General features: G+C 46.6%; 1 protein-coding gene across 1 annotated transcript in view; it reads right to left on the reverse strand.

Moving 5' to 3' along the window:
• Positions 1-21466, reverse strand: part of LOC138262020 (ATP-dependent translocase ABCB1-like) — a 1142744-nt gene extending 1121278 nt beyond the window's left edge. The window contains exon 1 of the mRNA XM_069211672.1: positions 21321-21466. The gene's annotated coding sequence lies outside the window, so the exon portion shown is untranslated. The remainder of the gene's footprint in view (positions 1-21320) is intronic.
• Positions 21467-23668: the final 2202 nt, after the last annotated feature.

The raw sequence follows: 23668 nt of genomic DNA on the forward strand, positions 1-23668 counted from the left end.
TGACGCTCTTGGGACGACCGAAAATCCGACGCACGGCTTCGCAAGGACAACGCCGCCCGACCTCTCGAGGAGAAATCGACGCAACGCCTGCCGTGAGCTCGTAATTTCGACGTGCAGCCCCCCAGAACGACACGCAGCTGGAAAACAAGCAGGAAAATCCACGCACAGAACCGGGACATCTGGTAATCCCCGCGATCCACGAAAAGAGACTGTCCGCGCGCCGGAAAACGACGCACGACTTGCCCGCGTGGAAAATAACGACGCAAGTCCGTGTGTGCTGAGGAGAAATCGCCGCACACACCCTTTTTCCACGCACTTCTTCTTTTGTGGCCCTCTGAGGATATTTTTCCACGCTAAACCAGGTATTTGTGCTTGAAAGAGACTTTGTTTATATTCTAAAGACTTAAGACACTTTATATCACTTTTCAGTGATATCTCTACAATTTCCCAGTGCAACTTTATTCTTTTTGACCTACAATTATCCTGATAAATATTATATATTTTTCTAAACACTGTGTGGTGTATTTTTGTGGTCCTATATGGTGGTATTGTATGATTTATTGCACAAATACTTTACACATTGCCTTCTAAGTTAAGCCTGACTGCTCGTGCCAAGCTACCAGAGGGTGGGCACAGGCTGATTTTGGATTGTGTGTGACTTACCCTGACTAGAGTGAGGGTTCTTGCTTGGACAGAGGGCAACCTGACTGCCAACCAAAAACCCCATTTCTAACATTGGTGATCAGCGGTGAGGATAGGACTTGTATTTGTGCAGTGACATACAGTAGCTAAGTATTTCACTACCTACCCACAGTTGAAGGTCAACTTGGTTTTTATCTCTTTTTGCAAATCCGTTTTTTTTCCTGACAATTTTCAAAAACTAAAATCCTCACTTAACATGTCTCTGACTGGGTCTCAGACAGGGGACTTTGACCTAATCCAGTTGGATACATGTACGGTCAAACAACTAAGAGGTTTCTGCAGGGCATTGAGGGTACCCACTCAAGGGGCCTCCAGAAAGGAGGACTTTCAAGTGGCGCTGAGGGCCTGGGCAGAAGCCCATTTAGAGGATGATGAGGAAGAGGAGCCAGAAAATGGCCCCTCAGAGGAATTTTCACTATCTGTGAATGGTGTTACCACTGCAATTGTGCACCCTTCCAGACCAGGGAGCAGTGTCTCTGTGCAAAGCCTGACCGCAGAGGAAAGGAGAGAAGAAAGGGAGTTCCAATTGCAAATGGCAAAACTGAAAATTGAGGCTCAACAGGAGGAGAGAAGGGCAGAAAGAGAAGCCAAACAAGCTGAGGCTGAAAGAGCAGCCAAACAGATTGAAGCTGAAAGAACAGCCAAACAGATTCAAGCAGAAGCTGAAAGGGCAGCCAAACAAGCGGAAGCTGAAAGACCAGCCAAACAGGTGGAAGCTGAAAGAGCTTTGGCTGAAAATAAACTATTGTTGGCTCATGAACTGAGTCTCAAGGAGCTGGAGATCAAGGCAAGACAGTCTGAATCCAGCAATAATGGTGGCAGCATACTGACAGGACCTGCTGGAGAAAAGAAGGTTCGTATACCCAAAAATGTGGTGCCCAGTTTTGTGGTGGGAGATGACATAGATAAATGGTTAGCTGCTTATGAAGTTGCACTAAGGGCTCATGAGGTTCCTGAAGGGCAATGGGGGGTAGCTATGTGGGGTTATGTACCGCCATTGGGGAGGGATACACTCCTCACATTGGATCAACCTGATCAAAACACATACCCACTTCAGAAAGCCACTTTACTTGCCAAGTTTGGGCTGACCCCTGAGGGATACCATCAGAGGTTCAGGGACAGCACCAAACAAACCACACAAACATGGGTAGATTTCTTTGACTTCTCCAGTAAGGCACTGAATGGATGGGTGCAGGGCAACAAAGTAGCTGACTATAAAGGTTTATATGACTTGGATTCTGAGAGAGCATATGCTTAATACTACTTTTACAGAGTTGCGCCAGCACTTAGTGGATAGTAAGCTGACTGATCCCAGGAAGCTTGCTGAGGAGGCGGTCCTCTGGGCAAGCACCAGAGTGTCCAAAAAGGTATCTGGGAGTGACCCCGAGAAGGGTAGTTCCGGTTCCCCCCAACAAAGTGAGGGGGAGGTTAGAAATGACCCAGACAAGTCCCAGAGTAAGGGGGGGAAGAAAGGGTTCCCATACCTCACCTGAGAAACAGGGTGGGGGTTCTGGTGGGCAGTGGCCCAAAGCATCCCATTCCCAATCCCGCTGCTTTGAGTGTTCCCAGATAGGACACAGGAAGGGGGACTCTGTGTGTCCAAAGAACTCACCCAATATTGGGACCTCTACAGGGGTGGCCCATGTGGCCTTAGGGGAATGTAGTCCCCAGGGGCAGGTCGTAGACCATGCCTTCATCTCCTTTAGTTGGGAGGTAGACTCAGAGGGTAAACTGGTGATCCCTGAGGGTGGGAGTCGTCATTTCCACCAGGTCGGAGTGAATGGGATCCCAGTCACCGCTCTGAGAGACACAGGGGCTAGTCTTACCATGATTGTGGAGAGACTAGTGTCACCAGAGCAGTACACCAGACAGGTGTGTAGAGTGACTCCAGCCATTGGGGAAGATTTCTTCCGCCCCATGGCCCAGGTGTCCCTAGAGTGGGGTGGGGAGGTGACCCAGTGGCGGGTCATAGTTAGTCCCCAGCTGCCCATTGACTGCATTCTGGGGAATGAGTTTCCCTTAGTGTCAGGAGAGCTGAGAGGGCCAACCCCCAAGGGTGCCCTAACAGTTCAGATGTCTGGCAGTACCACTCCCCAGAGGAGGGTATGTAAGCCCCGATGGGGAGGCACGGGGAGGAAGGACTCACCCCTGTCTTCTGTTCAGCCTCAGAGTACAGACCCTGGGCTGAGGGACCAGTATCAGGGACCCACCCCTGGGTGTGTGAGAGTGGAGAAGGGGTGCAAGACCCCTGGGGTTACTACCCCCCATTCTGGGATGCTACAGGAATCCCTTGGGAGCTCCCTACCAGCCCCCCAGTTGGAGGAGAAGCTCAGCCAACGGCCCCCCTCAGGGTCTCCACCTAGCAGTGGATGGTCAGGGGCCTGGCTCATAACACTGACAGCTGTCAGTAGCATCTGTTGGTTTCTGTCCTTGTGGGCAGAGTTTTCCCTGGGTTGGGGACAGAAGTCAGACCCAAGGAATGGAATGGGCCACATCACTTTGTTGGCCATGGTGATACTGTCTGCATACTGGGATGCATCTGTAAGCAAATTAAAGTTAGGAGCTGTACAGATGGGGTCCTCAGGTGATGAGAAGTGTTCCCCATAGGCCAGATCAGTGGCCCCAGAGAGTATAGACAAAGAAGCGTCACTGAGTTCAGAAAGGCGTAGAACTGGTGAGTGCCCCTGCAGTAGTGGGCCATTGTCCATGTTCTATCGCCTTAAGCAGGGAAGTCCATCAGAGTGTTGATTAGTCTACCCTGGCTTTAGGCTGAGAGGGGGTCATGTTGGACCTGGCTTTTTGACAGGGTCATCCCCAAACTGTTTGCCTTCCTCCTTTTCTTTTTCTGACCTCATTTTTACTGGTTTTTAGACTCTGTGCACTTTACCACTGCTAACCAGTGCTAAAGTGCATATGCTCTCTCCCTTAAAACATGGTAACCTTGAATCATACCTGATTGGACTATTAATTTACTTATAAGTCCCTAGTAAGGTGCATTTATGTGCATAGGGCTGGTAAATTAAATGCTACTAGTGGGCCAGCAGCACTGGTTGTGCCACCCACTTAAGTAGCCCCTTTTCCTTGTCTCAGGCCTGCCATTGCAAGGCCTGTGTGTGCAGTTTGACTGCCACCTCGACTTGGCATTTAAAAGTACTTGCCAAGCCTAGAACTCCCCTTTTTCTACATATAAGTCACCCTTAATATATGCCCTAGGTAACCCCTAGAGCAGGGTGCTGTGTAGGTAAAAGGCAGGACATGTACCTGTGTAGTTATATGTCCTGGTAGTGTAAAACTCCTAAATTCGTTTTTACACTACTGTGAGGCCTGCTCCCTTCATAGGCTAACATTGGGGCTGCCCTCATGCACTGTTGAAGTGGCAGCTGCTGATCTGAAAGGAGCAGGAAGGTCATATTTAGTATGGCCAGAATGGTAACACAAAATCCTGCTGACTGGTGAAGTTGGATTTGATATTACTATTCTAGAAATGCCACTTTTAGAAAGTGAGCATTTCTTTGCACTTAAATCCTTCTGTGCCTTACAATCCACGTCTGGCTGGGCTTGGTTGACAGCTCCTTGTGCATTCACTCAGACACACCCCAAACACAGGGTACTCAGCCTCACTTGCATACATCTGCATTTTGAATGGGTCTTCCTGGGCTGGGAGGGTGGAGGGCCTGCTCTCACACAAAGGACTGCCACACCCCCTACTGGGACCCTGGCAGACAGGATTGAACTGAAAGGGGACCTGGTGCACTTCTTAGCCACTCTTTGAAGTCTCCCCCACTTCAAAGGCACATTTGGGTATAAAACAGGGCCTCTGCCCTACCTCATCAGACACTTGCTGGAGAAGAAACCTGAACCAGAAACTACATCTTGCCAAGAACTGCCTGGCTGCTCAAAGGACTCACCTGTCTGCTTTCTATAAAGGACTGCTGCCTTGCTGTTGGCCTGCTGCCTTGCTGAACTCTTGTCTGGCTGTAAAAGTGCTCTCCAAGGGCTTGGATAGAGCTTGCCTCCTGTTCCCTGAAGTCTCAGGACCAAAAAGACTTCCCTCTTTCGCTTGGACGCTCCGTGCGCCGAAAATTTCGACGCACAGCTTGTTCCGCGGTGAGAAAAACGCCGCACACCGATGCTGATCGACGCGACGCTCTTGGGACGACCGAAAATCCAACGCACGGCTTCGCAAGGACAACGCCGCCCGACCTCTAGAGGAGAAATCGACGCAACGCCTGCCGTGAGATCGTAATTTCGACGCGCAGCCCCGCAGAACGACGCGCAGCCGGAATACAAGCAGGAAAATCCACGCACAGACCCGGGACATCTGGTAATCCCGCGATCCACGAAAAGAGACTGTCCGCGCGCCGGAAAACGACGCACGACTTCCCCGCGTGGAAAATAACGACGCAAGTCCGTGTGTGCTGAGGAGAAATCGCCGCACACACCCTTTTTCCACGCACTTCTTCTTTTGTGGCCCTCTGAGGAGATTTTTCCACGCTAAACCAGGTATTTGTGCTTGAAAGAGACTTCGTTTATATTCTAAAGACTTCAGAGTGATATCTCTACAATTTCCCATTGCAACTTTATTCTTTTTGACCTACAATTATCCTGATAAATATTATATATTTTTCTAAACACTGTGTGGTGTATTTTTGTGGTGCTATATGGTGGTATTGTATGATTTATTGCACAAATACTTTACACATTGCCTTCTAAGTTAAGCCTGACTGCTCGTGCCAAGCTACCAGAGGGTGGGCACAGGCTGATTTTGGATTGTGTGTGACTTACCCTGACTGGAGTGAGGGTTCTTGCTTGGACAGAGGGCAACCTGACTGCCAACCAAAAACCCCATTTCTAACACTATGGAATTTAGCAATGTCAATTTATTTGTCCACATACCGATGAAACACAGCTGTAGGGCTGGAGGAAATATAGCAGAGGTCACAAAGTGGGACCCACATCTGTTAAATGGAAAGGCAAAGTGACAAGTCAGGGTCCATACACTGAGTGAAAATAACAGACTTATGATAGCTCAAACAATAGTATGAGATGTGTGAGGCAGTGACATCTTCTTACCTGTGTCTCACTGGAACTATTGCTGGATAACGTTGTTTCTGTTGTCGATATCCTCTTATTCTGCCTCCTCTTCTTTACTGTCCACAGGCTCCACGGCTACCACAAGACCTCCAGCTGGACCATCCTCCTGTAGAAAAGGCACCTGTTGTCGCAAAACCAGGTTGTGCAGCATACAGAAGGACACGATGATCTGGCACACCTTCTTTGGTGAGTAGTACCTGTCATATTGAGGCACCGGAACCTGGCCTTCAGGAGGCCGAAGGTCAGTTCGATAACTCTCCTAGTTCGCCCATGTGCCTCATTGTAGCATTCTTCTGCCCTTATCCTGGGATTTCTCACTGGGGTCAGTAGCCATGACAGCTTAGGTTACCCAGAGTCACCTGCAAATTTCGAGGGACAACTGTTAGACACACACTAACCCGTAGGGACAACCCCATACCCAAACAACTATTCACACTGTGTAGGGTCCTTGTCCTCCCCTATTAACTACACACGGTGCCTCTGGAGTTGCCCCATCACATAAGGGATGCTGTTATTCCTCAGAATGTGAGCGTCATGCACTGAGCCAGGAAATTTGGCATTCACATGGGAGATGTACTGGTCGGCCAAACACACCATCTGCACATTCATCGAATGGTATCTCTTCTGGTTTCTGTACCCCCGTTCACTCCTGCGTGGGGGTACCAAGGCCACATGTGTCCCATCAATGGCACCTATGATGTTGAGGATATGTCCCAGGGCAAAGAAGTCACCGTTCACTGTAGGCAAATCCTCCACCTGAGGGAAAACGATGTAGCTGCGCATGTGTTTCAGCAGGGCAGACAACACTCTGGACAACACGTTAGAGAACATTGGCTTGGACATCCCTGATGAAATGGCCACTGTTGTTTGAAAAGACCCATTGGCCAGGAAATGGAGTACTGACAGGACCTGCACTAGAGGGGGTATCCCTGTGGGATGGCGGATGGCTGACATCAGGTCTGGCTCCAACTGAGCACACAGTTCATGGACTGTTTCACGATCAAGTCTGTAGGTGACTATTATGTGTCTCTCTTCCATTGTCGACAGGTCCACCAGCGGTCTGTACACCGGAGGATGCCGCCATCTCATCGCCTACCCCAGCGGACGTGCCCTATGGAGGATAACAGTGAGCAGAGAGTCAGCCAACACTGAAGTATCCCAAAATGTCATTTGCACACATTTATTAATCCTCAATGTGCCTGTTACGGTGTGTCTGCAAGGCCTAGATAGGTGTGACACAGTTATCATTAATGCCATGTGGCCCCCTGAAATGGCGGCTGCCTGACATATAAGGTGGGACAAGGAGATATGAGGTAACTGCGCTGGCGTTCTACACCATCACGGTAGGCGGTCGAAGACCGCGGCACAATCCTGCATTGGTTAACATTGGACCCTATGGGTCGCAGGAGCCAATGACGATGTACGCCGGCGGTGACGGTACGCACCACTGTGGACGTGACCGCCATTTTATGTCTTTTCACTCACTTGATACCTGACCTTCAACAGGAGAGGACCTACACTGCAAGTGCTGCTGTGACCTCAGTCTTGAAGCGACGATGGCTCTTGTGTCTGGGGAAAGGGCCCCTCCCTTCACTTTGGAGGAGTTTGAGAAACTAGTGGATGGGGTCCTCCCTCAGTACACACAACTGTATGGTCCTCCAGACAAACAGGTGAGTACACTGTGAGAATGCTGCATGGGCAATGCCTGTTTTGAGTGGTGTGGATGGAAGATAAAGGGGAGGGACTCAGGGCTGCATGAGCGGATGGGAAGTGTATGTACGTCAGGGCAAGGGTGGGAACGTGGCCCAATGAGTATGATGGTCCGGACCGGTAACGATTTTCCTTTTCCCCTGTACTATTCCTCTAGGTCAGCGCCCACCAGAAGAAGGATATTTGGCGTGCCATCGCCCAGGACGTCCGAACCCTAGTGGTCCACCACAGACGAGCACCCACTGCCGTAAAAGACGGAAGAACCTTCGCCGCTGGAGCAAGAAGACGGCGGAGGCCCAGCTGGGGATGGCCTACCAACGTGGGAGGGGTGCCTGTCGTACCATAACCCCCCTGATGTTCTGGATCCTGGCAGTGGCGTATCCTGAGTTGGATGGGAGCTTGAGGTTATCACAGCAGCCACAAGGGGGTGAGTACAGTCACATTCATCTGACTCTGCGCGCATAACGAGGTGTCTGGGTGGGGGATGTGGGCAGTGGGTTCCCCTAGGCCAGGGCGAGCTTGGTAGGCAAGGTCCCTTGTGAAGCAGGTTCAGTGGAACCCCAACCCCACTAGAGGTTAGTGCCATCTACACCTAGTCAGGCTCCTGCGACTTCCATGTGTGCAGCAATCGGGCTTAGGCCTTGTACCCCATGGGTAGGTGAATAATCTAGGAACTATAAGTGCATGGCGTAGTGTAGAGGGCTGCTGTGTCTGTAGTGTCCACCAACAGTAGTGGTGTTGCATGCGCTGAACATGTCTTTCTTCTGTCTTCCACCCCCTTTTTGTGGTCTCCCTGTTCTTGTGTGCAATAGCATCATCAGGCGGAGGAGCAGTGGCACCGGAGCAGGATCGAGCTGCATCCCACTTGGCCCTAGAGGGCGACACAACGGCGTCTGAAGCCACCAGTGGGATGGAGGGCGAGGGGAGCTCCACGGCGAGGACAGGAGGTGACAGCAGTGACAGCGACTCCTCCTCCGATGGGAGCTCCCTTGCAGTGGTGGGCCCCTCTGTGCCCCCCACATCAACAGATACAGCTGCCACTTCCCCTACCAGCACCGCCCTCCCAGCAGCCCTTCAGCGTGTGTCCCGTGCCTGCTCACCCAGGAGGGTGGGCATCTCCTTTGTCCCAGGCACCTCAGGCCCTGCCCCAGTCAGCCCTGCTGCCCTCAGTGAGGAAACTATTGACCTACTGAGATCCCTCACTGTTGGGCAGTCTACCATTGTGAATGCCACCCAGGGTGTTGAGAGGCCTTTGCAACAAACAAATGCATACCTGGAGGGCATTCATTCTGGCCAGGCAGCCCAACAGAGAGCATTTCAGGCTCTGGCCTCAGCACTGATGGCAGCCATTGTCCCTCTGTCCAGCCTCCCCCCTCCAACTTCCTCCACCCAGACTCAATCCCCTGTACCTCAGCCTATCATAAGCACACCATCAGACTGTAGTGTGGTTAGTTTTACGTCTATTTTACGCATTAGCTTCAGGCTTTAGGCCCTTGTGCACTTTGCCCTAAATGTATTTTATTCATTTGCTAACAGCTTAGAGCCTCTGTGCACTTTACTCTAAATGCTTTTTATTAGGCTTCGTACTGTTATTTTACAAAATAGCCAGTTCTACGGTGTTGTTTTTTATTCATTTCACACTGTTTTGCCTACTTCAGCACTGGAGTTCATAACATATTCACTCTGTGCTTCAGTCAAGGATACAGTCTGGTACATTGCCGATAGACGTGGTAGGAGTTTAGATTTGGCATTCCTGCGTAGGGACATTTTGTGATCACGATGACATGTTAGTTATAAAATCACTTTCTTGTCCCAATACCAGCGAGAGGGAGATTCCGACCAGGGAACCACAACTAGACGCTGACTGCCTCGTTGCAGATGCTGAAACAGATCACAGGCCTTTGCTCAGGTATGAGGGCCTATGTCTCCCCTTTGATTCGGAAAGGCAAGCTAGAAGCTTAACATGCTGTGCTCTAAATAGAACAAGCAGAGGGAGAGTAGAAACGGTTAGGAATTATGATAGCTTTATTCTTATGTTTTACTCTCCTGGTGACTATATCAATCCTACTATGCTGTATTGTTCTGGTTATTGCGGCTCACGCCTTATTATCTAAGATACAGTCGTTTTATTAAAACATTATAAAACTTATACTGTCTTTGTCATTTGTATATGAGACCATATTGTAAATGAGAGAGTTGGTTTGGATCTGAGTGACCACGACTTCCCTGAGAAGTTCCAAAGATGTCATGCGCTCGGCTGCCCAATCATCTCTTCCCCATGGGAGAAATGAGGCACTGCTAGTTAGCCGGAGCAACAACCGGATTTATGGTGACAGAGTTCCTTACACTTGGTCAGACTCAGTCCCCCACACCGTTATCGATCCTGCTGCCTAGAAATCCAGTAGTCTCATTTAGGATAATGAGAGCCCACGCGACAAGACAAGCATGCACACACCTCAACACACAAAAGTGGCTCAGGCAAATATAAGCACCACACATCCCACAGGCACTCACACCAGCATCATACCCATGCAGACATACCAACATCCACTACCTCCACTGTGTCCCCCTCCTCCACGTCTCCCTCCTCCCTCCCAGTCTCATCTCCAATTACACCTGCATGCACTACATCTTCAGCCACTACCTCCATCACCAGCACGCCCATCACCACACACAGCTCACGTGCACTCACCACCGCCACTACCATTCACACATCCCATGTGTCCTCTCCCAGTGTGTCAGTGAGCCCTCCTCCCAAAGTACACAAACGTAGGCACACACCCACCCAACAGCCATCCACCTCACAACAGCCTCCGGCCCATGCACCTTCACCCAAATTCAGCAGACGTACACCTCCTACAACCACTACCTCTCCCTCCACTCCAAACCTCCCTCCATCTTCCCCTCCCATTGTGTCTAAAAAACTTTTCCTGGCTAATATCGACCTCTTCCCTACACCCCCGTCCTTCCCCTAGGGCCAGGCTTTCCAGGTCCCAACCCAGCACCTTAGCCACCACATCCCCAGCCACAGTGGTGCCAGCAACTGCGGGCTATTGGAGTGCGCCAACCATCAGGTCTGCCAGTGTGCCACGGAGCGAGGGCAAGGATATTCTGCCACCTGCCAAGCTAAAAAAGTTGCCCACATCCCAGAGGGAGAAACAGAAAACACCTGCCACCAAGGGGTTAGGGAAAACGAAAAGGGATAGTGGCAAGACAGCTGCACCACCATCAAAGGTGGGGAAGGGCCAGAAACTGAAGGGCAGGTCAGGAGAGGGCATGGTGGCACCGACTGAGGGACCAGTGTCACACCTTCTTTCCAACGTCGATGCCAACCTGTACGGCAGAGAAGACCGCCACCTGCACCGCCACAGACCCCGCCACCAGCACCGCTGTAACAGAGCCCGCCACCAGCACCGCCGCCACAGACCTCGCCACCTGCACTGCTGCCACAGAGGCTGCTGCAAGCACCGCCGCCACAGAGCCCGCCGCAAGCACCACTGCGACTGACACTGCCGCAAGCACTGCCGCGACTGACACCGCCACAAGCACCGCCAGCGGCCTGCGACATCCTGAGCCAGTGGCACCACCGCAGACATGGCTGCCATCCCCAGTGGTCAGTCGTCCGAGGCTGGTGGTGAGTTCCAGGAACCTGGGCAGCTTCCATGAAGCATCTCTTTCAGTGGAGAAAGGCATCCACTGTCTCAATCCTTGGCAGGATGAAGGACTCTGGGCACAAAGCCCCCTCCAGAACCAGTGGAGTATCACATCCACTACCTCAGTCCTTGGCAGGATGAAGCACTCTGGGCACATAGCCCCCTCCAGAACCAGTGAGAGATACATCCACTACCTCAGTCCTTGGCAGGATGAAGCACTCTGGGCACAAAGCCCCCTCCAGAACCAGTGGAGAGATACATCCACCACCTCAGTCCTTGGCAGGATGAAGCACTCTGGGCACAAAGCCCCCTCCAGAACCATTGGAGACTGTTATCCACTTGAGAGACTGTGGCTTTGCACTCCCCAGGATAAAGCAGTGGGCAACCCACCCACTGAAAAAACTTGAGAGACTGTGGCTTTGCACTTCCCAGGATAAAGCAGTGGGCAAACCACCCACTGAAAAGACTTGAGAGACTGTGGCTTTGCACTCCCCAGGATAAAGCAGTGGGCAACCCACCCACTGAAAAGACTTGAGAGACAGTGGCTTTGCACTCCCCAGGTTAAAGCAGTGGGCAACCCACCCACTGAAAAGACTTGAGAGACTGTGGGATTGAACTCCCCAGGATAAAGCAGTGGGCAAACCACCCACTGAAAAGACTTGAGAGACTGTGGCTTTGCACTCCCCAGGATACATCAATGCGCACGGAGCCCCGTCGTGGAGCAGTGGCGTCGTACGTTCATCAGGCTGAGGTGCCCCCCTTCCCCTCCCCCTAAGGTGACTGTATATTTTCGGTCTGATGCCCCAGCAGTGTTCTCTTCGTTTATAGTCAGGTATCTAGTGTGGGCCTTGCCCGTGCATTTTGGGCCCAGTGGTCCACTGACAATGATTGGTGCACTATCCGGACTTGTGTAGTTGGTGTACATAATTGCATATACTGGATTTTGAGTTTTGACTACTGGATTTTTATTGATTACAATCGTTCAAATAATTTCCTTTTGTCCTTGTGTTATTCAAGGGGAAGTCTATACGTAATGTTGCAGCATGTATTTGTGTGTATGGTGTTGTTGTTGAGGGTGGGGGTGGGGGTGTTGCGTGTGTGTGTCACTCTCTTTCCCTCCCCCCTCCCCCGTGTTGTAGGTGCAATACTCACCGTGGACGTCGCCGCCGCCGTTGGAGCTCCTGATAGAGTAGCAGGAAGACAATCGCCGGCAGGATCTGCAGTTCTGGCTCCATGGCGTCCTGGTTCCTCGTGGGGTGTGGAGAGGTGAGTGATTTTTCCTTCTGTGTACTGTTTCCGCTGTGTTTTTATTCACGTTGGTTCCACCCCGGAAAAGGTGTTGGATTGCCGTGTTGTGATAGGGTGGGCGGTACATTGTCTTCCGCCTGTCTGTTGGAAGTTACCGCTGCGCTGTTTGTTAGTACCGCCATGGCGGTCGGAGTGTTAAAGTGGCTGTCTATGTTGGCGGTTTCCGCCGTGGTCGTAATCCCATTTTTTTTTTCCCTGGCCTGTTGGCGGTATTACTGGCGCTTTAACAACGACCGCCAGGGTTGTAATGAGGACCTATATATGTATCAATATCCGCATATAAATTACTAGACCACTATTAACTCTTTTTTTTTTGTACGTTTGTCTCATAGTACTATCTTACCTCTTTCCTGTACCTATTTATATACAATGACAGCCTATCAGCACGCTTTTTACCATGAAGCCCTGTCCCTATTTGAGGATGGTAAGCAGTAGTGCTCCTAAATATTCATCTACCACTCAGAATGGACTCACATTAGCACTGAGTGCCACGTCACCCCCTTTTCTATATTTTTTTAATACATACTATGTATTTTTGTCTCTGTTGATGGATCCTGAAATTAGTTGGTCCATTTGTTTTATGTTTTCTTCACAGGTCTTCTTCCGTTTTTGTCTACTAGATATATAACTTATTTGAGTAAGTTCACTCATGGTTCTTTTGTTTTTCTACACATATTTTTTTTTTACTCAATGCAGTTTTCACTTAAAGCTCGGGAGACGTTTTTTGTATATGGTCCTGATGAAGCACCAATTGATCTGTTAGGACATTTTTAAGGAGCGAAACATGTTGACCTTCTCTAGTGGTCAAAGAAAGTTTCTTCCTCCACTATTTTGGTAGAGCGTGGGAACATTATTTCCCTTTCACTCTACAGGGTTTTTCATCTTGACCGTGTCCCGGCCTCAGTTTTTTTTTGGGGGGGGTTCCCGACCCAATTTTTAACCCTTTTTCTCTCCAGCTTTACCTTTCTTTTTTATGCCTGTAGGTTTAAATTTATCCCTACTTACTCCAAACGACAGCATGGATTACCAAAAAAGATCTCCGGCAAAGAGCCCCCCTATGGGGCCCGTCAGACATTGCAGCGCCGGTCTGCGAGGAGCAAGCCCTATGATGAAGCATGACATCTAATAGATGTGTGAGGGTTTTTGCTTCTATATATAGAAATGCCTAATGGTCTTTTCACTTTCTTTCCAACATTGTACTTTATAGTTTCAAAGTTTTTGCTATTGAGCGTCTCCTGAAAGCAGGGATCAGTCCTTTATTCGCTACTCTGTGCCCTTTTTTCACTTGGAGAGGAGGGTGCCTGTTCTGCTATGTGTCCTCCTGCTGCTGCTGTTTATGGTCTTTGTTTCCATAAGCCATAGTTATGAGTTTCTTGACTACTGAATACCTTTGGATGCTGTGACCCTCTTGTTGCATCATGCATGTCTTCTATTGCAGATGCTTTCTCTTTTTCAGAAACTGCTCCTTTGGACACTATGGTGGCACTCTGGTTGTGCTTGCTACCATTTTTAAATAGTGGTTGTTGAATTGCAATGACAATGATGGTTAGGGTTATATGTCTGGAAACATATCTCTGGATGTGAGGAATGGGAAATCGAAATAAAAGAAGAATAATGGGATTCCAGGTAAGTAATCAAAATATTGTGGCTATATAAAAATATGTTGTCTTCAATGGAGCTTTCAAAATTCCAGTGTTCTAATTCAATTTATTTATCAATGAGAATTTCAAGATTTAACACTGCTCAGGTATAGAGGTAGATTTCAGGTTTGGATCTAGGTGTATAAATTAATGTAATTTATTTTTAATCATTAATATAGCATGCTTAAACTCCAGGAATGACACTAGAGTTAAGGAAAGGAAATGTATCTTCATAATAAGTTTATGTAATGTAATTTGAAGGATTGAAAGGGTTATTCTACATGTTTTTCTCATCTTACTTTAATTAAGTAACAAAAGAGTTAATTAATTGTAAGGGTTAGAGATTATGGGGGTCATTCTGACCCTGGCTGTCGGTGACCGCCAGGGTCACCGACCACGGGAGCACCGCCAACAGGCTGGCGGTGCTCCGTCGAGCATTCTCACCGCGGCGGTTCAGCCGCGGTCAGAAACGGAAAGTCGGTGGTCTCCCGCCGACTTTCCGCTGCTCGGGAGAATCCTCGCGCTCCGCCGCCATGGGGATTCTGACACCCCCTACCGCCATCCTGTATGGATGGCGGTAGAGGGTGCCGCGGGGCCCCTGGGGGCCCCTGCAGTGCCCATGGCCATGGCATGGGCACTGCAGGGGCCCCCGTAAGAGGGCCCCACTGTGTATTTCAGTGTCTGCAACGCAGACACTGAAATACGCGACGGTTGCAAACTGCACCTGTCGCACATACCCACTCCGCCGGCTCCATTCGGAGCCGGCTTCCTCGTGGGGAGGGGTTTCCCGCTGGGCTGGCGGACGGCCTCCTGGCGGTCGCCCGCCAGCCCAGCGGGAAAGCCTGAATGGCCTCCACTGTCTTTCGACCGCGGAGCGGCCATATGGCGGTTCCCGCCAGGCGGGCGGCGACCGCCGCCCGCCGGCCTCGGAATCAGGCCCTATGTTTGGTACTGTAATGAGGCAAATGTTATTAAGTAGAGATGGTGATAATGTTATAGTAAACGTATTGTTCAGCTGACAATGTAATTACTTTGTAGTTATCTGGTCCTAAAACCAAACAGAGTTTCCCTAGAAAAACGTCACTGACTAGTAAGTAGCAGGGCGCATAACATGCTAACAAACCGATATAATACCCCCTATCAGGTCTGCTCATGGAATATAAACGGGGTCAGACCGAACACAAACTAAAACGATCTATCAACCCTATTGAAGAATTTCCATATCATCCTCCTTCAGGAGACTTGGGCTACAAACCCTTTTGAAATCGATGGATATATTGGGTTTTTTACCCCAGCAATAAAGGAGAAAAAGAATGGCCATTCAAAGGGGGGCCTTGCTACGTTCATTTCAGCAGGTCTAAAATTATTATGTACTTGAACATATGTCGAAAACAAAGATTCCCTGGTAGTGAAGCTAAACGGGTGGCATAGGGATCATTCAAACCCCCTCCTCCTAATCAATGTTTACATCCACCCAGATACCCAATCGAAAAAATACATGTAATCGAAATTGATAGATATAATCGTAACTGCCCATCAAGATCTAGGCCCCCTGGAGCTTCTGATAACTGGGGATTCAATCAAAAATTGTTAAATCCCTTTGAAAGGGATACACAAACCATTTTGCAAGATCACCTATGGGCTGTACCACAGCAATCTTTGGGGGAAATCGAGAGAGGAAAAGCTGGTACACCAGCACTCACTCTAGTAAAAGACTTTGAGTCTCTTGGGCTTAGAATTCTAAATGGGAGATACCCTCAGGACTATCCGCCAGCACCTACCTGCTACGCTAACCAAACCCACACAATAATTGACTATACTGTGGTCTCACTATTTATGCTTACATTAATTACAAAGTTTTTTATCATAAAATCAGACATGAGTGATCATGGCCAGCAATGCCTGGAAATAGGATATGATCCTCCTACTCATAACTCTGCACAAATCATGCCAGGAGGCGTCACAACAATAAACTATAAAAAAAACTCTGATGGTCCGAAAAACTAAAGGGATCTATAGGGGTCCGATCAAGGGCAATTTTTGCACAATGTAACATGGACATAACCAGGGACCCAATAGAAACTTGGTCGCTCTTCCTAAACAATTTTGTGTTTAGTCTTCTTGTAGATCAACCACAAAAGAGATATCGAAATAAGGCGCAGGGTGTAAATACAAACATAAATATAAATTATTCAGCGCATATTATTAAATTAAGGAAAGAAAGAAATAAAGTATTACAATTATACAATAAGAACCCGACAAATGGCTGTATTAAGGCTGACTTAAAAAATCTAAATAATGCATATCGGAAACAACTTTGGGAACATAAACACCAGAAACATCAAGACCTCTGGGCAAAAGCCCTATTTCTAAGTAAAAAACAAAATACTCAGGGTTTTTGGAAAACGGTCAATGATTTGAATAAGGCCCCAAGCACTTTGTTTAGTTCAAATATCCCGGAACCCGTCTGGGTTGACTATTTAAATCAACACTTTGATGAATCCAAGCTAGTTGATAAAATCTTCAAAGTGGCTACAGAAAAATTAAGTCCAGGGAAATGATATCAAAATCCCTTTTCGTCCAAAAGGAAAATAAAGAAATAACTTTTTCCGCAACCGAAGTTAGCAATTTAATGAAACAAAGTAGAAATGGAGGTGCTCCCGGTCCCAATGGGATCCCGAATGATCTGTTTAAACTAGATTCGACTTACTGGGGTGAAAATCTTGCCCCTACTTTCAATCATTGTATATTGTCAAGAAGTATTCCCAAATCCTGGAAAGGAGCGATAATTCACCCAATATTTAAAGGAGGTAACAAAACAAAACCTGAGAACTACCGACTAATAACTCTAATAGATGTAGAATCCAAATACTACGCAGGTCTCTTACTGGAACACCTCCGTAGCTGGCCAACGGAAAATAGTATTATCCCTCCTAAGCAGGTTTTGTAAAGGGCCTAGGCACCGCTGCAAACATATTAACCTTATCAATGATTATTGACAAATGAAAACACAAAAAACAGCCCCTGTATCTGTGTTTTGTGGACTTTAAATCAGCTTTTGATCTGGTCCGGTGACCTCTCTTATGGGAGAAACTAGCTTCCCGGGGAATACCGGAGACTTTATTAAAAGCCATACAGCAGCTACATACAGACACGTGGGTAAGAGTCAAGGTAGGGGATGGCTCCTTCCTTCCAAGGAAAATTATGACAAAGCAGGGATTGAAACAGGGCTGTGTGCTGGCCCCATACCTTTTCAATCTCTTCTTATCTGATTTATCTGTGGAATTAAACATGGTAAACGGGCAATCTCCAAAGCTCGGCAATATGATTATTTCAAATCTGCTATATGCCGATGATGTGGTTCTCCTGAGCCAAACTAAAGTAGGACTACAGCGACTCATTGTTAAGATATTTGAATACGCAGAGCAGAGTGGAATGGAATGGAAGTTAACCAGGATAAAACTAAAGTAATGAGAATCAGTAAAAAATCCTTAAAAATCAAATGGAACTCACAAAGGGGCCCTCTGGAACAAGTAAATCAGTACAGATACCTTGGTGTACTTTTTGACAAACGCTGCTCCTTTTTTTCCCAGAAAAAGGAGTTATATAGAAAAGGCCACGTGCTATTATTCGCTTTCCAAACTTTAAAAAAATTCCTAACTGACCCTAGTTACCAGCCCCTGCTTAATGTCATCACAACCAAACTAATTCCAACTCTAGGATAGGGAAGCGATGCTCTGTGCGGGGAAGACGCTACTATCCTAAATAAAATCATTGGAAAAGTCTTTAGGTCCCTATTTCAGCTACCAGGATACACCTCATTAGCACAAATTAGGCTGGAGTTTGGGTATGTAAACCAAGGCACAGACAGAAAAGCCAGCTACATCAAAGCCTGGAAACAGTTACAGCTGGCAAAGGAAAATCCGCTCTGTCGTGCCCTTTGGAAAGAGATCAGCTCAAACACCGCAGCCACTGGGTGCCGGTACTTAGACCAGGCACTAATCGACCTAGGAGCAGTGGAGTTATGGGGCTCAAATATCTCTTACATTTCTTTTTTTTTTAAATTAAATCAGATTGCAAAAAAAAGATCACTAATCATGGACAAGGATTTACTAGCTACTAGATCACACTCGTGAATGATCATTAATGATTGCAAACATATAAAGCTTCAGCCGTACCTGGAGGCAGGGTGGACCAAGACAGATAAAGATCTTTTTCTTAAATATAGATTTGGGATTATTCCGGGCAATGCCCACCCAGTCCCATGGGAACGCTCTCTAAAAATCCCACAGTGTAGGCTATGTGGTAACGGACATGAAGATATAATTCATTTAGTTTGTATTTGTAACATTTTAAGAACCAAACGCAAACTTCTATTGAAGTCAATATTTAATCAGAGGGGTATACGGTCTTGCCAACAAGCAGTGATTGCCTGCCTCAAAACCCCAGGACATTGTTTTAAATGCTAACATTTTGAAGTTCCAAAGCTTGGTATCTCGAAAACTTCTAATGTTAGAGGACAATTAATATAAACAATCTTTGCACAGCAGTGTGGAAACCCTTTTTAGATAACAATAGGTTTTGGTATGCTTTTTATCATCTAGATTGTAGAATGTAAAACTGATATTTTGTATTGTATATTTATTATTTGTTATAGAATAATGTGATGAATCGATGTATTGATTTTTATTAATTACGCATCAAGAATAAACTTGTACTTGTACTGTCATGTTTTTGTTCCACAAACATTTACCAGCTCCTCAGAGCAGACGGTATCTAGATAATAATGAAGCCTATAACTATTTGTAAACCCAAATATTTCCTTTTTATATTGTTTATTTATGTGCATTTTAAAAGAAGCAGCATACAAATTTAAAACAGAATTCAAATATTTATTTGCTTTTTCTGTAACACATACTATATTATAGCAATAAAAGAATCTCGTCAACCTAAAATAAAATCCAAAATTATGTAAAAGACTCAAAGAAAAATCCTAATATGATTATTAACAAAGGTAGAGCTTAAAACTGAATCTAAAGCAAGCATGAATCATTGCCGGGTTATATTTCAGTTTTGAGTTAACAATGAATAAAGTAAACGTGATAATCAGTGGCATAGCTTCCAGGTGGAGAGGAGAAAGATTGGGTTTTTAGATCCCACTGATAAATATATGTTGTGGTAAATAGTTGGGCATAGGTGCTTTCAGTAAGGTATGATAAGGTGTCTGTCGGATTTCCCCAGTGCATAAACACTGAGAAACAAATACATACACACCCTTCCCCTCTGCTTTGAAAGTCTTAAAACATTGTTACATTACAAAATATTGTGTTTTCTCTCTCCTAATACTCCTGCCAATCCGAATTCGTCTCCCTTCCACAGCATTCTTTAGTCCCTCTCTTGAGCCCTGTTTGTTGTATAGTGTGTTTTGACACTATATGCCAGAGTGATTGTTGGAAAATCTGAATCTCACCCCCCCTCCCCAACCACCACCAATTTTACTGATCAAACTACGTCTGTGGCTAAAGCAATGTTTATTTTTTTTTCTATTGCAAATATATGCCAAAAAATTAAAACAAAATGCTGCCACCTAATATGAGTGTCAGGTGCTTGCGACAAAAATATTAAATTAAAAAAGATTCACTGATGTTACCTTTTGCCTGAGATTTGTTTTAAGAGATTAAGCTTTTCAGTTTTTCCATAGATTATTTTCATTTCTGAAGTAGTCAAATGTATTAATAAGTAAAGACCTAAAATAACAGGCAACTAAGAGGTAAACAAGGTATCAGAATTGCAGGCAAAGTAAATGGTGTTTTTTAAAGATAAAAAATAAACAAAGGAAAAATGTTTAGTGTATGTGAACGCTGTGCACGGGATGTGTGCAATCACTCGTATTAAAGGGTTTTAATGGATAACATGGGGTGATTTATTGTCTCATGCTTTGGTGGGTAAAAGAAAAATGTGGGGGGACATTTAAAAGACCACTAGATGAAGCTTGCTGACCAAAAGCACTTCCATCTATTTATATTATGCCTGCGTTTTTCAAAAAAACAGTAGTATGACAAGAAAGACCAGACCTAAAGAGCCTATCCCCCAGTTCATCTGACCAGTAGTCCCCGGGGCAAAAAGAGCATCATTACAGAATGAGACAGCCCTAATAACAAATCAAATCAGTATCTCCCTCAGCTGCAGACCATCCTGTCAGCACCTTTTGGTACACATTATAATTATTTGATTAAAGAAATCAGTACTCTAAGCCAGTATACGACGGAGGTCCTCCGTGTATCAATTACAGAAATGTCACCTGATGTTTGTGTTTTGATGGGGAGTCTATTACCCTCACAAAGTTATAACTGGATCTAAATAAGTCTCAGTCTGAACTTTTTGTTAGTCTCAATTACAATACAAAGGTTGTCAAGTAGTAATTCCAGGGGGGGTTGGGAACACCCACAAAGTCAGTAATTTGTGAGCAAATATTCCTATTGCATTTCCCTATGCCACACATAAAGCTACTCCATAAAGGTCGAATTGTGTTCACATGGCTGTGAATGGGGATACATCGCCAATATGTTCAAGGGTTCAGGGGAAGAAGCAAATAAATCAAAAAAAGCCCCGAGTGTTAACCTGCCATACAGTCTTACTTATTTATAAGGATTAGTTGGGATCCCTTTACTTGGAAGCGTGTTAGAGAAGGGAACTGCTGCTGCACCTTATGTAACATTACGTTTTTACCTGGGCAGTTGAGGTACAACTGCACCTAGAGCAAAACGTACCTTCATACCTGAACATGTCGCAGTGTGAGGGTCACCAAGGAAATCTAGTCCTGGAGAAGTCAACATTTTATATGAATTTACAGTTAGGTGACACGCACGTTGTTAGGCGCTGCTTCTCTACTCTGGAGAAGGACGGAGGTGCATACTCTGAACATTAGATATCTTTAGCAAGAGTTTAGTTGTGCTTAAGGGCCTGTATAGTTTCATTGTTCACACCTTTGCAGCCTTAATGGGTTTCAGCGTCGGTCAGCTGATCAGTGAGAATGGATGCTGAGTAAAGCTGGAGAGAGATCGAGTAAAGGCTGTGTGCTTCATATAAGCATAGAAAGAGACTAGGAAGATTTGGAGAACTTCTTTGCTTTCAGGCCTAAAGATGCCTTCCGGAGCTCCCCTCTGCCAACTTCCCTTCCAGCGCCACAAAGCTCAAAGAGAGAAAATCTCACCAGAGCAGCAGACGAAACTGTCGCAGACTCTGTCTGCCCACGTTCTGCGGAGTACGTCGGTATGTGGTAGCAGCTCCAGAGGGCGGAAAGAGCACAGTTGCTAAACAGCCTAATACAGGCTCTGGTAAATCTTAACAGCAGTTTGAACCTTGAAGACTGTCGCTTTCAGTGTGTGCCCTTTTCCTTTCTTGTAGGCAAGCATTGCCCTCCGGCACAATATGTGCTTGAGTAAAATATTTGCAGAAGCGAGACTGCAATCATCGTTTAGCTTGACAATAGTTGTACCTCTGCCATTAACTCCTCACGGCTCGATTCGGTTCATTTTTAATGAATGCGGATTCATTGTCGACGTCGCGTACCCTCTTTGCACTTCACGCGCAATGTGACATGGACAAAAGCCTACAGGGCGTTTTTTTATAAAACAAAAGGGTTATTATTTGCTTTTTCTACCGTAGAAGCTCTGCAATGGACCCCCACAAGAATATCATCTACAACATAAACAACAGACCCTGATTTACAGGATCTGGCTGTGCAAACGGTTGTAATGCATGAATGATATGAGTGTGCAAAGTTTTCTGGGTGGTAAGAATTTCCATACTCACAAATAGAATAAAAAAGTGGTGAGAGTAGGCATCCTTAGGGATATACGGGAACAGCTATGATGCACACATATGCAGTGTTTTTTTATTTCCTTAACCGTCTCAGAAAGTAAACCAGTATTCTGTCTGTAGTTTGGTGAACAGGCTTTAGCTAGAAGGTGAAAAAAGCTGTCGAAAGTTTGGAGGTTTCACCGACAGATCAGGAGTCGTATTACAGAGTACCCCAGGTGAGCAACGGGCATGTGCGCTCGGTTGTGCATCTCGGGGCACTTTTGTATTGTAGAAGAGGCCACAAAAACATGTGCAGCCCCTTCTGGAATACAGACAGCGCTGGCACAATGTAGCACCCGCGCTATCATTCGCAGGTGTTCTCTCATTGAATATGGGCATGGCCCAATGAAAATGAGGTGGTCGGTTTGCTTTTGTACCCATGCCATATTATGAAGGCAGGCAGAAAAGCAAACATGCCACCCCTCTGGGTGATAGGAGAGGATCCCATGGGCCCCCCAGACATCCCCTTCCGGTGTGTGCGGCCACTCACTGCACCCGCTTGCGAAGGGGTCTCTCTCCTCTCTTGAAAGTTCAGACAGGTTCCTATCTGCACACTGAAACACAAGCAGCCTTGAAGTATTTCACTTGAATGTGCTGCCATCAGGGCAGCACAAGTTCACAGCTGCTTTGAGAGAAGAGCATTCACCATCATAGGACTACTTCCCCTGTTTTAAGGTGTGCTGTGGCGCAAACAAGTGATGTGCTCCCTATGTGTAATTGGGCTCCAGGTGTCTGATGAGGCTTCTATAATGCCATGCCCCTGTGGCAGAGTTATTGGTCTGGTGATTATACTCTGTGCACGTAGCCTTGGTTAGATTAGGCTCCGCTATGGATCTCGATTCGCTCCAGCACCCGCTTTCACCAGTAGCTGAGGTGCTGCTAGAGGCTGTCAAAAATATGATGGATCACTTGGCTCATCACCACCATCTTCTGACTTTGGGTACATAGTTTTACTTCCTGAGGAGAAAGATGTACATCAGCATGATATGACTGAGGCCTAGGAGGAAGGTAACATTTTTGCTGCTGAAAGGTAAACCTGCTCTTCCTTAAGTCATCAAAAATTGACATTGATAAATATGATTGTCAGCTTCAGGCAACACTGGTTCTGTTGGTGGTGTCACTGTGCTACTCCAGGAGGCCTATAAAATAATTCTGATCACAACACACATACCAAATGAGTAGTTTCCCTCATGAGTGACATGAGAAATACGCACACCATATGCAATGAAGCAACAGTTCAGGACCTTGTTGGGGTCAATGAGACAGATGTTTCAAATAGTTTGAGTTCTGGGCTTAACTCCCCAAATATGCAAGGTATAGCTACTGGGGGTACAACCTTATAAAACTGCCATGTTGATCAATCTACATGGCCATAAGACTTGATTGATAGTAGGGGCTAGTAGCTTGTCTCAAAGAAAATATAATGCAGCAATGGGCAATTAAAGTGTCACAGAGGATGAAAAAGTGATCCCTTACTGGCATGGTTGCTTTAAAGCCAAGTACTGGAGAGTAAGTGCAACAATTGGATGTATGTGGAGGTTGTTACATGTGATCTGGGCATTGCCAGGAAGCAAGGCATGGGTGCTAATTTGGTTGCTGGTGTTTAATGGTCAGCAATTGAACAGCTCCAAGTTAGAGTCACAATCACCAGTAATGGAGTCAGGGCATTCAACTGATTCCATCACTGACATCCAAGAC

Source organism: Pleurodeles waltl, chromosome 10, assembly GCF_031143425.1.
Source record: "Pleurodeles waltl isolate 20211129_DDA chromosome 10, aPleWal1.hap1.20221129, whole genome shotgun sequence".
Taxonomy (NCBI): Eukaryota; Metazoa; Chordata; class Amphibia; order Caudata; family Salamandridae; genus Pleurodeles; species Pleurodeles waltl.